Genomic DNA, 15819 nt, shown 5'->3' with positions numbered 1-15819 from the left:
TTGCTATAAGAGGGGGAGGTGGTATCACTTCTTTGTTATCTGATATTTAATATCCTAGAGGGCTTCCTCTGTACTTTAAGTGCTAGCCACAAAGTTTGAGAAATCATTGTATGCTCAACTCCTGAGAGACTTGCTTGGCTACAAACATCTGCTTTAGAAGCTGAAGCTAAGTGAAACTTGCAGTAGTGTATTTTACTATTCTGCTAAGTACAAACTTTCAGTTTTAAAAGCATTGTATTTTCATTTTTTCTGTTTCCTAATTGTGTGTTTCTGAACAGTGTGCTGTGTGTCTCTCTGCAGTTATTTTGCTTCAAGAGGGGGTGGTGGTATCACTTCTTTGTTATCTGATATTTAATATCCTGAGGGATTCCTCTGTACTTTAAGTGCTAGCCACAAAGTTTGAGAAATCATTTTATGCTCAAATCCTGAGAGACTTGCTTGGCTACAAACATCTGCATTACAAGCTGAAGCTAAGTGAAACTTGCAGTAGTGAATTTTAGTATTCTTTTAAGTACAAACCTGCAGTTTTAAAAGTACTGTATTTTCATTTTTTTCTGCTTCTTAATTGTGTGTTTCTGAACAGTGTGCTGTGTGTCTCTTTGTAGTTATTTTGCTATAAGAGAGGGTGGTGGTATCACTTCTTTGTTATCTAATATTTAATAGCCGAGAGGGATTCCTCTGTACTTTAAGTGCAAGCCACAAAGTTTGAGAAATCATTATTTGCTCAACTCCTGAGAGACTTGCTAGGCTACAAACATCTGCAATACAAGCTGAAGCTATGTGAAACTTGCAATAGTGAATTTTAGTCTTCTGTTAAGTAAAAACTTGCAGTTTTAAAAGTACTGTATTTTCATTTTTTCTGTTTCGTAATTGTGTGTTTCTGAACAGTGTGCTGTGTGTCTCTCTCTGCAGTTATTTTGCTATAAGAGGGGGTGGTGGTATCACTTCTTTGTTATCTGATATTTAATATCCTAGAGGGATTCTTTTGTACTTTAAGTGTTAGCAACAAAGTTTGTGAAATCATTTTATGCTCAACTCCTGAGAGACTTGCTTGGCTACAAACATCTGCTTTAGAAGCTAAAGCTAAGTAAAACTTGCAGTAGTGTATTTTAGTATTCTGTTAAGTACAAACTTGCAGTTTTAAAAGTACTGTATTTTCATTTTTTCTGTTTCCTAATTGTGTATCTGTACAGTGTGCTATGTGTTGCTCTGCAGTTATTTTGCTATAAGAGGCGGTGGTGGTATCATTTCTTTGTTATCTGATATTTAATATCCTAGAGGGCTTCCTCTGTACTTTAAGTGCTAGCCACAAAGTTTGAGAAATCATTGTATGCTCAACTCCTGAGAGACTTGCTTGGCTACAAACATCTGCTTTAGTAGCTGAAGCTAAGTGAAACTTGCAGTAGTGTATTTTAGTATTATGTTAAGTACAAATGTGCAGTTTTAAAAGTACTGTATTTTCATTTTTTCTGTTTCCTAATTCTGTGTTTCTGAACAGTGTTATGTGTGTGTCTCTGCAGTTATTTTGCTATAAGATGGGGTTGTGGTATCACTTCTTTGTTATCTGATATTTAATGGCCTAGAGGGATTCCTCTGTACTTTAAGTGCTAGCAACAAAGTTTGAGAAATCATCTTATGCTCAACTTCTCAGAGACTTGCTTGGTTACAAACATCTGCATTACAAGCTGAAGCTAAGTGAAACTTGCAGTAGTGTATTTTGGTATTCTGTTAAGTACAAACTTGCAGTTTTAAAAGTACTGTATTTTCACTTTTTTCTGTTTCCTAATTGTGTGTTTCTGAACAGTGTGCTGCATGTCTCTCTGCAGTTATTTTGTTATAAGATGGGGTTGTGGTATCACTTCTTTGTTATCTGATATTTAATGACCTAGAGGGATTCCTCTGTACTTTAAGTGCTAGCAACAAAGTTTGAGAAATCATTTTATGCTGAACTCCTGAGGGACTTGCTTCGCTGCAAACATCTGCATTACAAGCTGAAGCTAAGTGAAACTTGCAGTAGTGAATATTAGTCTTATGTTAAGTACAAACTTGCTGTTTTAAAAGTACTGTATTTTCATTTTTCTGTTTCCTAATTGTGTGTTTCTGAACAGTGAGCTGTGTGTCTCTCTCTGCAGTTGTTTTGCTATAAGAGGGGTGGTGGTATCACTTCTTTGTTATCTGAGATTTAATAGCCTAGAGGGATTCTTCTGTACTTTAAGTGCTAGCCACAAAGTTTGAGAAATCATTTTATGCTGAACTCCTGAGGGACTTGCTTCGCTACAAACATCTGCATTACAAGCTGAAGCTAAGTGAAACTTGCAGTAGTGAATTTTAGTATTCTGTTAAGCACAAACTTGCAGTTTTAAAAGTACTGTATTTTCATTTTTTCTGTTTCCTAATTGTGTTTCTGTACAGTGTGGTATGTGTTGCTCTGCAGTTATTTTGCTATAAGAGGCATTGGTGGTACCATTTCTTTGTTATCTGATATTTAATATCCTAGAGGGCTTCCTCTGTACTTTAAGTACTAGCGACAAAGTTTGAGAAATCATTGTATGCTCAACTCTTGAGAGACTTGATTGTCTACAAACATCTGCTTTAGTAGCTGAAGCTAAGTGAAACTTGCAGTAGTGTATTTTAGTAATATGTTAAGTACAAACGTGCAGTTTTAAAAGTAATGTATTTTCATTTTTTTCTGTTTCCTAATTGTGTGTTTCTGAACAGTGTGCTGTGTGTCTCTGCAGTTATTTTGCTATAAGAGGGGCTGGTGGTATCACTTCTTTGTTATGTGATGTTTAATAGCCTAGAGATATTCCTCTGTACTTTAAGTGCTAGCCACAACATTTGAGAAATCTTTTTTTGCTGAACTCCTGAGAGACTTGCTTGGCTACAAACATCTGCATTACAAGTTGAAGCTAAGTGAACCTTGCAGTAGTGAATTTTAGTCTTCTGTTAAGTACAAACTTGCAGTTTTAAAAGTACTGTATTTTCATTTTTTCTGTTACCTAATTCTGTATTTCTGAACAGTGTGCTGTGTGTCTCTCTGCAGTTATTTTGCTATAAGAGGGGGAGGTAGTATCACTTTTTTGTTATCTGATATGTAATAGCCTTGAGGGATTCCTCTGTACTTTAAGTGCTAGCCACAAAGTTTGAGAAATCATTTTATGCTCAAATCCTGAGAGACTTCCTTGGCTACAAACATCTGCATTACAAGCTGAAGCTAAGTGAAACTTGCAGTAGTGAATTTTAGCCTTCTGTTAAGTACAAACTTGCAGTTTTAAAAGTATTGTATTTTCATTTTTTCTGTTTCCTAATTGTGTGTTTCTGAACAGTGTGCTGTATGTCTCTCTGCAGTTATTTTGTAATAAGATGGGGTTGTGGTATCACTTCTTCGTTATCTGATATTTAATATCCTAGAGGGATTCCTCTGTACTTTAAGTGCTAGCAACAAAGTTTGAGAAATCATTTTATGCTCAACTCCTGAGAGACTTGCTTGGATACAAACATCTGCATTACAAGCTGAAGCTAAATGAACCTTGCAGTAGTGAATTCTAGTCTTCTTTTACGTGCAAACTTTCAGTTTTATAAGTACTGTATTTTCATTTTTTCTGTTTCCTAATTGTGTGTTTCTGAACAGTGTGCTGTGTGTCTCTCTCTGCAGTTATTTTGCTATAAGAGGGGGTGGTGGTATCACTTCTTTTTTATCTGATATTTAATAGCCTAGAGGGATTCCTCTGTACTTTAAGTGCTAGCCACAAAGTTTGAGAAATCATTTTATGCTCAACTCCTGAGAGACTTGCTTGGCTACAAACATCTGCTTTAGTAGCTGAAGCTAAGAAAAACTTGCAGTAGTGTATTTTAGTATTATGTTAAGTACAATCATGCAGTTTTTAAAGTACTGTATTTTCATTTTTCTGGTTCCTAATTGTGTGTTTCTGAACAGTGTGATGTGTGTCTCTCTGCAGTTATTTTGCTATAAGAGGGGTGGTGGTATCACTTCTTTGTTATATGAGATTTAATAGCCTAGAGGGATTCCTCTGTACTTTAAGTGCTAGCTGCAAAGTTTGAGAAATCATTTTATGCTGAGCTCCTGAGAGACTTGCTTCACTACAAACATCTGCATTACAAGCTGAAGCTAAGTGAAACTTGCAGTAGTGAATTTTAGTATTCTGTTAAGCACAAACTTGCAGTTTTAAAAGTACTGTATTTTCATTTTTTTCTGTTTCCTAATTGTGTGTTTCTGAACAGTGTGCTGTATGTCTCTCTGCAGTTATTTTGTTATAAGAGGGGTGGTGGTATCACTTCTTTGTTATCTGATATTTAATGGTCTAAAGGGATTCCTCTGTACTTTAAGTGCTAGCAACAAAGTTTGAGAAATCATTTTATGCTCAACTCCTGAGAGACTTGCTTGGCTACAAACATCTGCATTACAAGCTGAAGCTAAATGAAACTTGCACTAGTGAAATGCTGTCGTCTGTTAAGTACAAACTTGCAGTTTTAAAAGCATTGTATTTTCATTTTTTTCTGTTTCCTAATTGTGTGTTTCTGAACAGTGCGCTGTGTGTCTCTCTGCAGTTATTTTGCTTCAAGAGGGGGTGGGGGTATCACTTCTTTGTTATCTGATATTTAATAGCCTAGAGGGATTCCTCTGTACTTTAAGTGCTAGCCACAAAGTTTGAGAAATCATTGTATGCTCAAATCCTGAGATACTTCCTTGGCTACAAACATCTGCATTACAATATGAAGCTAAGTGAAACTTGCAGTAGTGAATTTTAGTCTTCTGTTAAGTACAAACTTGCAGTTTTAAAAATATTGTATTTTCATTTTTTTTTCTCTTTCCTAATTGTGCATTTCTGAACAGGGTGCTGTGTGTCTCTCTCTGCAGTTATTTTGCTATAAGAGCGGGTGGTGGTATCACTTCCTTGTTATCTGATATTTAATAGCCTAGAGTGATTCCTCTGTACTTTAGGTGCTAGCCACAAAGTTTGAGAAATTATTTTATGCTCAACGCCTGAGTGGCTTGCTTGGCTACAAACATCTGCTTTAGAAGCCGAAGCTAAGTGAAACGTGGAGTAGTGTATTTTAGTATTCTGTTAAGTACAAACTTGCAGTTTTAAAAGCATTGTATTTTCATTTTTTCTGTTTCCTAATTGTGTGTTTCTGAACAGTGTGCTGTGTGTCTCTCTGCAGTTATTTTGCTTCAAGAGGGGGTGGTGGTATCACTTCTTTGTTATCTGATATTTAATAGCCTAGAGGAATTCCTCTGTACTTTAAGTGCTAGCCACAAAGTTTGAGAAATAATTTTATGCCCAACTCCTGAGAGACTTGCTTGGCTACAAACATCTGCATTACAAGCTGAAGCTAAGTGAAACTTGCAGTAGTTAATTTTAGTCTTCTGTTAAGTACAAACTTGTAGTTTTAAAAGTACTGTATTTTCATTTTTTCTGTTTCCAAATTGTGTGTTTCTGAACAGTGTGCTGTGTGTCTCTCTGCAGTTATTGTGCTAAAATTGGGGATGTGTTTATGCTCAACTCCTTAGAGACTTGCTTGGCTGCAAATATCTGCTTTAGTAGCTGAAGCTAAGTAAAACTTGCAGTAGTGTATTTTAGTATTATGTTAAGTACAAACTTGCAGTTTTAAAAGCATTGTATTTTCATTTTTTTCTGTTTCCTAATTGCGTGTTTCTGAACAGTGTGCTATGTGTTGCTCTGCAGTTATTTTGCTATAAGAGAGGGTGGTGGCATCACTTCTTTGTTATCTAATATTTAATAGCCTAGATGGATTCCTCTGTACTTTAAGTGCTAGCCACAAAGTATGAGAAATCATTTTATGCTGAACTCTTGAGAGACTTGCTTGGCTACAAACATCTGCATTACAAGCGAAAGCTAAGTGAAACTTGCAGTAGTGAATTTTAGTCTTATGTTAAGCACAAACTTGCAGTTTTAAAAGTACTGTATTTTCATTTTTTCTGTTTCCTAATTGTGTATTTCTGAACAGTGTGCTGTATGTCTCTCTGCAGTCCTTTTGCTATAATAGGGGGTGGTGGCATCACTTCTTTGTTATCTAATATTTAATAGTCTAGATGGATTCCTCTGTACTTTAAGTGCTAGCCACAAAGTATGAGAAATCATTTTATGCTGAACTCTTGAGAGACTTGCTTGGCTACAAACATCTGCATTACAAGCGGAAGCTAAGTAAAACTTGCAGTAGTGAATTTTAGTCTTCTGTTAAGCACAAACTTGCAATTTTAAAAGTACTGTATTTTCATTTTTTCTGTTTCCTAATTGTGTATTTCTGAACAGTGTGCTGTGTGTCTCTTTGCAGTTATTTTGTTATAAGATGGGGTTGTGGTATTACTTCTTTGTTATCTGATATTTAATGGCCTATAGGTTTTCCTCTGTACTTTAAGTGCTAGCAACAAAGTTTGAGAAATCATTTTATGCTCAACTCCTGAGAGACTTGCTTGGATACAAACATCTGCATTACAAGCTGAAGCTAAATGAAACTTGCAGTAGTGAATTGTAGTCTTCTGTTAAGTACAAACTTACAGTTTTATAAGTACTGTATTTTCATTGTGTTTGTTTCCTAATTGTGTTTCTGAACAGTGTGATGTGTGTCTCTCTGCAGTTAGTTCCCCACCCTCCCTCCCTGTCCCTGTGGTGGTATTAGTGTTGGTGGCTCTGGAATTGACCGCCTCTCCTGTAAGTCTGTATTAGAACACTCCTCTTGGGTCCATGTCACTTGACCGAGTAGAGTTAGATCATATTCTGAGTCCATTGTTCACTCTACTTAATACAGAGAGAAGATTTGAGAAGGCCAGCCCACTTAGGTTCTTCCTTCCTCTCTTCTTGCACTTAAAAAATGTTTGCACTTTATTCATTTGCTTTTACTGTATTTGTGTTTCATCCTACTTTATTTTGCTTTTCTTAAAAGCACTCTATTTTATTTATTCTGCTGCATTTATTACTGCTTGGTCTTAGCCTGATTAAATTGTAACTGTTATTCTAAGTCTTTTGTTTTAAACTCTTGGGCTTCATACAGGCTGTTTTACATTAAGAAGGTTTGTGGTCTGCACTGATGTGGCAGGACGGGTAGCTTACATCCTTCTAAGCTGGGAATCGCTGATTGAAGGCCCAGTGTCTGCTATTCTAAAAGTGTATTAGTTCTGGTTTAAGCACTTGGGCTTCAGGCCAGTTATTCTACATTAAGAAGGTTTGTGGTCTGCACTCTTGTGGGAGGAAAGGCTAACTTCTGCCATTCTGAGTTGGGAATTTCTGGTCAAAGGCTTATTGTGACTGCTTATTTGAACTGTTTCTTTCTGAAATTGGTGCGCATTGTTGCTGTAGCATAGACCAGATTCAGGCCTGCTGAATCTAGCTTTGTTTGTATAACTTGATCACTGATCCAGGCCATCTTTTTTTGGAGAAGGTTCCCCTACACCCTAGTAAGCAGGGGTGTGCAGTTAGAACTTGTCTGATTGAAGACTGCTGGTTTATTGGGTAACTTGTTTAAATCAGTTTGTTCATTTTCTATTGTTTTATATATATGTATATATGTATATATATATATATATATATATATATATATATATATATATATATATATATATATATATATATATATATGTATATATATATATATATATTGCACTTTATTCATCTGCTTTTACGGTATTTGTGTTTCTTCCTACTTTATTACTGGGGGCATTGACTACAACTCTGATCTGCGATATATAACAATAAGTATCCTTTTCTGTGCTTTAAAACTGTTTTTTGAGTGTAGCTGCTTTATTTTCTGAAAAAATAATATATATATATATATATATATATATATATATATATATATATATACTTATTTCCCACCTTTTTAAGCTAGTATAGTCCAGTTTTCAGGTTAGTGCTGAATTCAGGGCTGTGTTACAAATCTCTGTGTTTGCTCATACCTTACTTGGATAGAAGGAAGTTTCTCTGTTCACCTGTGAGAGAGGAGAGCTTTGAGCAGCCTATCTATCCCTGGAGGAATGGGTTTAGCCCAGAAAGTAGTTTATTGGCCATTTTGGGCTAATTTCTATCTCTTTCATTTCCCTGCTATGAATACCATATTTGCTTGGTTTTGCATGCCGGGCAGCGCCAGTTAGCTAGGGTAAATGTATTCCCGGCTCCACAAAGTCTCCTCTTCAATTTTTCCCTTGGAACTAGACAAACTTTCAACTTAAGCACTCAAGCCATTCATTTTTGAGCCTGGCACTTGCTCAAAACTTATAGCAAGCACTTATAAACTCTAGCACTAGACCCTCCTGTACTGTACAGAAGGACAAGGCTCTCTATTCGACCTTACCAGCCATCCAGTAAAACAGTTCACTGTACCTATCCAGGCATGTCCAAAGGGAAGCTTCAGGTGTACTCTCCAGTCCAACTAGTGAATCTGGGCATTTTGAGGCAATGTTACAACTACCTCGTACACAGACAACCCCCTCCTCCTACCACCAAACACTAATACATACGAGAGATACAGTTATACAGCCAAACTAGAGGCTACGCTCTCTCAACCCAAGACTGGATCAGACAGTCAAGAGGAGAAGGGAAATACTTGCATCACACCACCAGTCTTACATAGACCCATTAAACCAGCATCGGCAAAAACACACATAAATACATAAAAACATACTCGGAGGCTCTAAATAAAAATCTGCAAAACCAGCAGAGACCTCCAAAGCAAACATCCAAGCAACCTCCACCCCCGTAACACAAACCATAAAACACATACTTCACAAAACCAGTGTGCCATGCAATCACAGCCCTTAAGGCAAAATAACATACCCAACATACTAGTAATAGGTGACTCTATAGTCAGGCACACTGACGTCCCACTCACTAGGCTGAATAAGGAGAAGGTTACTGTTAGCTGCTGTCAGGTGCCAGGATCCGCCACATAACACAAGCACTCAGATCACTCCAGAACAAGTACAAATATGACTCTGTCATTGTCCATGTTGGTGTGAATGACCTGAGCCATACCTCCCTGGACTACATGAAAAGAGACATGGAAGAGCTCTCTGATCATGTAGCCCAGGCCGGTATGGCCCTGACCCTGAGTAGCATCCTGTCCTCAGCAAGAATGATACCAAGGTATAAAGAAAAAGTCTCGATTTCAACAATTGGCTAAGTTTCTGGTGTCATTCAAAGGGGATCCAGTGTCTGTCCGGCTAGGGATGACATGCTCGACAAGCCATGCTGCTTCACTAGAGACGGCTTGCACCTGTCACCCTTAGGCTTTTGCATACTGGCTAAGGCTCTTGTCACCCCCATACTGCCTTTTTTAGGCAAGGCTCAAAAGACAAACCCACCACCGTAAATAGCACAAGTAACAAAAAACTGAGGTTAATGCTACTCAATGCCAGAAGTCTAAACCTCAAAATGCATGCACTCGAGGCACTCCTCAGTATGGAGAAAATTGATATATGTGCAGTAACAGAAATCTGGTTTAAGGCTCCAGAGAGCACCCCAGCACTACCAGGCTACAACTCATACCATACATTTCGGCCACAGAACCCAAACCAAAAAACAAAAGGCGGGGGCGTATCCATATTCATCAAGGATACCACACCTCCAGGTTAGTGGCACAGCACGATGCTTCAGAAATCATCCACTTGCAACTAACAATGGGTAAAACTGCAATTCAAATTGTAGCTTGCTACAGATCACACACCATGTCCCAGGACCCCAATTCCACATTTCTGGAAACACTGGGAAACATAAAGGTCCTACCAAACACCCTAATATTGGGTGATTTCAATTACCCAAACATTAACTGGGAGAACTACTCAAGTGCTAACTCCCTTGCCCAACTTTTCCTAGAATTTATAAACTCAAATGCCCTGGTTCAACTGGTCAACATTCCCACCAGAGGTGACAACATATTGGACCTGGTCATCACCAACATGGGCGACTGGTGTTCCACACCAGAGGTCAACTCTTCGCTGGTTAGATCTGACCATAAACAAATCACTTTGGATATCCATATTCCGTCCCCACTCCTGGACAAGAAAACCACCATGAAAAACTTTTCAAAAGCAAACTTCATGTTACTTAAGACCGAGGTGGAAACTTTCAAAGCCCCCATGCTGAAGGATAACACTGTCCAAGCTGTAAAATCCTTTACTAATGCATTCTACAGGCAGCTACAAGAATGCATGGATCATGCCATCCTAAGCAAAACCACGACTCACTCCTCCATAGGTTCATTCCACAGCATAGGAGTCTGATTCTGATCATATCTGTCCCTGCCCATCATATTTCCAAGCCCTGGCATATCCAAGGGGTCTATTCCTTCCCTTGTCACACCCCTAGTTTGATTTGCAGGGTGGCCTAGTATTCTGGTGTCGAATCTTGACATGGCCTCTGTATCTCCTTATCCCCGGGTATTCTGATGCAAAGTCCCGCCATTGACTGAATAGGGTTCTTTCTTTCCAGTCCGGTGAAGCATATTCATCAAATCGGGTATCCTTGGGGTTTATACTTTTTGTACAGGCTCAGGTCTGATCAAGCGGTGGTCCAAGAGACATATAGAGAGGGGGTTTTAAGTGTCATCCTAAGGTCTAATTGAATTGTATTTTATTTATCGGGGTTGATGAGCCTCTTTGTAGCCTTCTAAGCCAGGGTCGCAGTCAGATTAGACAATTTAGAAGTGGGGCATTGTGACTTTACATCAGTGGAGTGTCAATGTCGGGCTCTATGAGACCCTTTTTTGCACCTGATGAGAACTTCTGTGTCCAGTGGAGGGCCATTCAAGTGTGCTATAGTACAACTCATTCAACCTTGTTTTCCCGAGTACAGGGACTGGTCTTTTCCCCTTGATGACTGGGGATGACTTTTGACTGATTGATCAGTTGTCGTTTCTGTTAGAGGCCAGGTGGGATATATTTTTTGTCAGAACATGACTATGCATTTGATAGTTTAACTTCAGGCCATGGCTCTGGCAAAATATCCAGATCTCTGATGACTAGCGCGCTATCAGTGGGAGATGTGATTTATAGGAGCTAGGGTAACTGGGTTTTTTAGGACTTATCAAACTTTGTCAGCCATTTTTCGCTTCAGTGGCCAGCTCAACAGTCAGTTATCCGTTTCTGTGGGGGGAGAGGCCAGCCTGGAGCCCATCTTGCTGATGCTTATGATAGGCGCATTAGCTGCAGTCTCTTACCTGCGCTTCTGGGTAGGAGGTAACCCTCCTGAGGCCTTTTGCCACCCAAGAGTGGGCTGTGGAAGACAAGTTTTGAGTTCACCTGAGTTGGTGGGACACTCGAGAGTGACATGCCTCAGGAAGAGGCCAGGTCCTGCGTAGATGCTGCTGTGTTGGATCAAGTACTTAAAGTTTTGCATATCTTCTTTTATTAAGTCATTTTCTGATCCTCTCACACGCCTTTCTTTGCAGATAAAACATCAGAAGCTCTGCTCCCGGTAATTTCAAGTCTGTGGAGGCACATATATGAAGTCCATCCACAGCTCTTGGTGACTGCTTCGAAAAAAGCGTATCCTGCAGGGTAGGGGGGGAGATTAAAACTATGAAGTGGGACCACAGTGGATAATTCGTGCTTCTTTTGGCATGTCGCTGAGGTGAGGCTTCCATTATCCGGTCCCATTAACCAGGTGTTTTAGCCTTGGTGAGAATATGAAGCACACACAGGGCGGGGACACCGCTTCTATGGATCCTGACCATAGTGATATTTTCTCCTTTTAGGGGGAGTTTGCACCTAACCTTGGGGCTAATATGTACTCTGTGTAACCTATCTCGGGAAAAGTAATTTTTTCCATCGGGAACACCTAATTTCTATAGGCATATGTGTTGGTGTCCAGTGAGTTTTCACATCATTTTGAACTAATTCTGATTTTATCTGGGAGTTTCCTCTGATTTTTCTCACTCCTCCTACCTTGGATGATTATGTTAAGAAGCTGTTAGTTTTGTCTTATTGCGTGTGTGTCTCTAATTCTCCTTTCAAGTGAAACTCTGAATTTTCTGTTAGCATTCATCCTTTTGTTGTCCTAAAGCTTGTTGTCTAGCTAAAGGATTTGGTTTCTCTTCTTTTTACCTCTTTCCTTTGTTCTAGAAATTTTTACTGGATGGCTTTGCTTGATCTCTTGCAATGATCAAGGTGTTTCAAGTCTGATTTTGTTTTCCAGATTCTTGCCAGATTGATTGTAGAGTTTATTTAGAGCTTGTGAGTGCCTTAAAGGGGGTCCACCGACTGGCTCAGATTTGGCCTTTGGGCTTTTGAGAGGGATTTTTGTGGTCTTTTAGCCCTGTCCGTGTGGTATTTTGGAGTGACCTCTTTTCAATAGTTTATTTTTTGTTTGGCTCAGGGCGTGACCTGTATACTTATGTGTTGAACTTTTGAAATGAGGGATGAGGGTGGTGATTAGTTTTATGGCTTTCTCCTTTTGTGGGGATGGTGTGATGATGACGTCCCAGTTTGCATTCTAGGTATATAGACTCCAGGATAGTTTTAGTTAGAGTGTGTTCCCAGTGTAAGTGTTGTTCATTCCCATTTAGAGAGTTGAACTCCCAGAAGTGTTGGGGTCAGTTGTTGGATGGTAGTGTTCTCCAAGATGATGAGGAGGCCTAGTAACATTTTTTACAGGTGTTTGAGGGTGGCCGGTGAGCATGAGTTTTCTGCAGGCATGGTTTTGCTTATGGATAATTGCAAAGAGCAGTCTCCGATGCATGCGATGGGTACCTATTTTATGCTTAGTGGGTGTAGATGTTCCTTGATGAATGGAGGGCCCTCTTATGAACATGGACACCCCCCTCCCTTTATAAAATGGTATGGCCTCACTTGGAGAGTGAAAAGTCCGTGCTGAATAGGGGGAGCAGACCAGGTTTCTGTCACAGCTTTGGAACCTTTTTGTCTGGAGCAGCAGACAAGATGTTGTTGAGTCGGTGACAATGAGATTAGGACTGGCATTGGAAACTGGTCATACCTGTCAGTTTCCATATTGAGGGGCATTTTAGCCTTTTAGGTTTTAGAATTTAGGGTTCACTAGGGCATTGAGCTTAATTTTGTGGCATTTTGGTTTGCCATGGGGTGAAGCCAGTTTTTGCCAGGTGCCTAAAGTCCCATACGAAGCAAAGGTAGCCGTCCCAGCCACATGGCCCAGGATCATTGAACAGCAATCCCCTTTGGGTTGACACACATCCATGACCATGTTATTCAAAGTTTATCATTATTCTGTATTTGTAAGTTTATCATCTTATCACTGTATTGTGGCATCATTCTAGGTGAAGGTAGGGTTCATAGGCTAAGGTAAGGCTAGAGCTGCTGCTCTCCCTTACCAGCCCTCGAATCTGGTCAGTCAGGTCGAATGTCCGTTTTCATGGATTAATGGCGTGACTTCAGGTCATGCCACCTGACTGTTTGGAGACCTGAGTGCTTGGGTATGTGGTGGATTCTAGCCCTGGCCGCGGTGCTTATGCTGTGACCGCTCATACTCAGTCTGGGTAGGTGGTGGGCGTGTGTCATGTCTATCAGTGGGGATATATTGGGGAATTATCTGGCACAGTGTTTGTGCCATTTGCTCTGGCTTGTGACTGTTGGCTGTTGACACCTATATTTGTATGTATGTGTTGTGTGGTAGTTGATTGTGTTAGGTGTTTGCTTGTGTCTGCTCTGGTGGCCTCTGTTGTTTTGGAGCCTTTTTGATTCAATATCTTTGTGTGTTTTGTGTGTGTGTGTGGATGTGTGTGAATGTGTTGTGACTGGTATGTGTGATGGTATGTGGTTCTGGTCTCCTGTCTGATCTTGGTCTTGCTGTAGTTACCTATGTTGAGAGCTCAGCCTCAGTTTGCTGCCGTATAGTGTTCTCACACATGTATGTTGGTGTTTGTTGGAGGAGTGTTATTTGTCTGTGTGTGTACATGAGGCAATTGTAACTCAGTATTCCCAGGTTAGGTTATTGGAGGCTGGGGAGAGAGGACACTAGCAACTGATCCCTCGACATACTAGAGTAAGAGACTAAAGAGAAGTTCAAAAAGAGAAGGTTTGGGGTAGGTGGGAGGTATAACTATATGTGGGTACTATCTATAATAAGAGTGCTTTATCAAGAGTAAGTGCTAGGCTAGGAAGAGAGAATAGTCTACTTGGGAATCAAGTAGGGATGAACTTTTCAGTTGTAGGATATGCTGGTTAGATCAGCAGTACAGTTTAGTGTGTTTTATAGCAGGGGGCTGAAGGGAGCTAGATAAGGAAACCAGTTGGGTGGACTCCTGCCACAAACAAGCTATACAATAGAAGGAGGAAACTAGTACAGAAAAGAGGAAAAACCCAAGATGGGAAGACATCCCTGATCAGTATCAGCCAGAAACTACGATCCCTCATAAAATCATCGAAGGTGAGCTTTGAAAGAAAAATTGCCAAGGACTCCAAAGATAACCACAAGGCATTCTTTAGCTATGTCAAGAATCTAAGTGGCAATGCTCAGATCTGCTTGGAGTTAGTGCAGAATGGCACAAAATACACTGAACCAACCAATATCGCCAATATCCTGGCAGACAGGTTCGGCACAAACTTCACCTTCCTCTCACCCCCAAAAGGGCCCATAACCATACCAGAAGAATGTAAAGTCTCTGAAATCACCAACACTCAGGTTAAAACAGCCCTCTCCAAAGCCAAAAAACACAGCATCAATGGGACTGGATGGTGTCCCAGGCTGCATCCTACATGAGCTCAAAGATGAACTAACCCCTCACCTAAACACACTGTTTAAACTCAGCCTCTCCACAGGCTACATACCCATAGAGTGGTGCACAGCAATGGTTATTCTGCTCCACAAAGGTGGAGCCACAAGAGACCCCAGGAACTATCGCCCTATAAGCCTGACAAGCTTGGTCTGGAAGGCTATGGAGTGCATCATCATGGAACTCATTAACAGAGACACTGGGAACCTCCAAACACTGGACCCTACCCAGTTTGGCTTTGCTAAGGGCAGATCATGCCTCCTAAACTTGGTGGACTTCTTTGAGGCAGTTACTAAGGCTATAGATGAGGGAAAGGTGGTACACACAGCCTACCTAGACCTCGCTAAGGCCTTCGACACCATTCCTCATTCTGGTATTATAGACAATCTCACCAGCCTGAACATAAACCTCTATGTCACAAGATGGGTTACCAACTGACTCACGGACAGAACCCACATGGTGAGAGTTGCAGCAGCTAGGTTCGACTCTAAACCAGTTACTAGTGTTGTTCCCCAGGGGTCAGTCCTAGGACCCCTCCTGTTCAGCATATACCTCTCCTCAGAGGTACAGACAAGCACAGGAGGACTATGGCTGACCAAGTTCACAGATGACTGCAAACTAGGGGCTATAATTGACTCTCAGGCTGACACAGACAGCCTCCAAAAGGGTCTCACTGAGACAGATACCTGGTGTCAAAATCATGGCCTCAAGCTAAATGCCAAAAAGTGCATAGTTATCCGCTTTGGAAAAAACAAAGTACCCACAAACTACCACATACGTGGTAGTCCCCTAAATACGGAAGATGTAATAAGGGATCTGGGGACCCAAGTAGATAGTAATCTCACCTTTGATAATCACATTGCCAAAGTTGTTAGAAAATCCTTCTATGTGGCCCACCTAATCACAAAAGGGTTTGCATCCAGATCAAAAGAGGTCATTGTGCCCCTCTACGCATCACTCATCAGACCCATCATAGAGTACAACGCCCCATTTGGGATGTACCTTACAAGACACCTGCGACAGCTGGAAAGACCACAGAAGAACCTCACCAAGAGGATCAATGGCCTCAAACAAATGCCCTATGCAGCTTGACTGAAG

The sequence above is a fragment of the Protopterus annectens genome, chromosome 12.part0 (assembly GCF_019279795.1).
Source record: "Protopterus annectens isolate FY-2018-M chromosome 12.part0, PAN1.0, whole genome shotgun sequence".
Taxonomy (NCBI): domain Eukaryota; kingdom Metazoa; phylum Chordata; order Ceratodontiformes; family Protopteridae; genus Protopterus; species Protopterus annectens.
The sequence above is the reverse complement of the archived record's forward strand: the minus strand, read 5'-3'. Positions refer to the sequence as shown.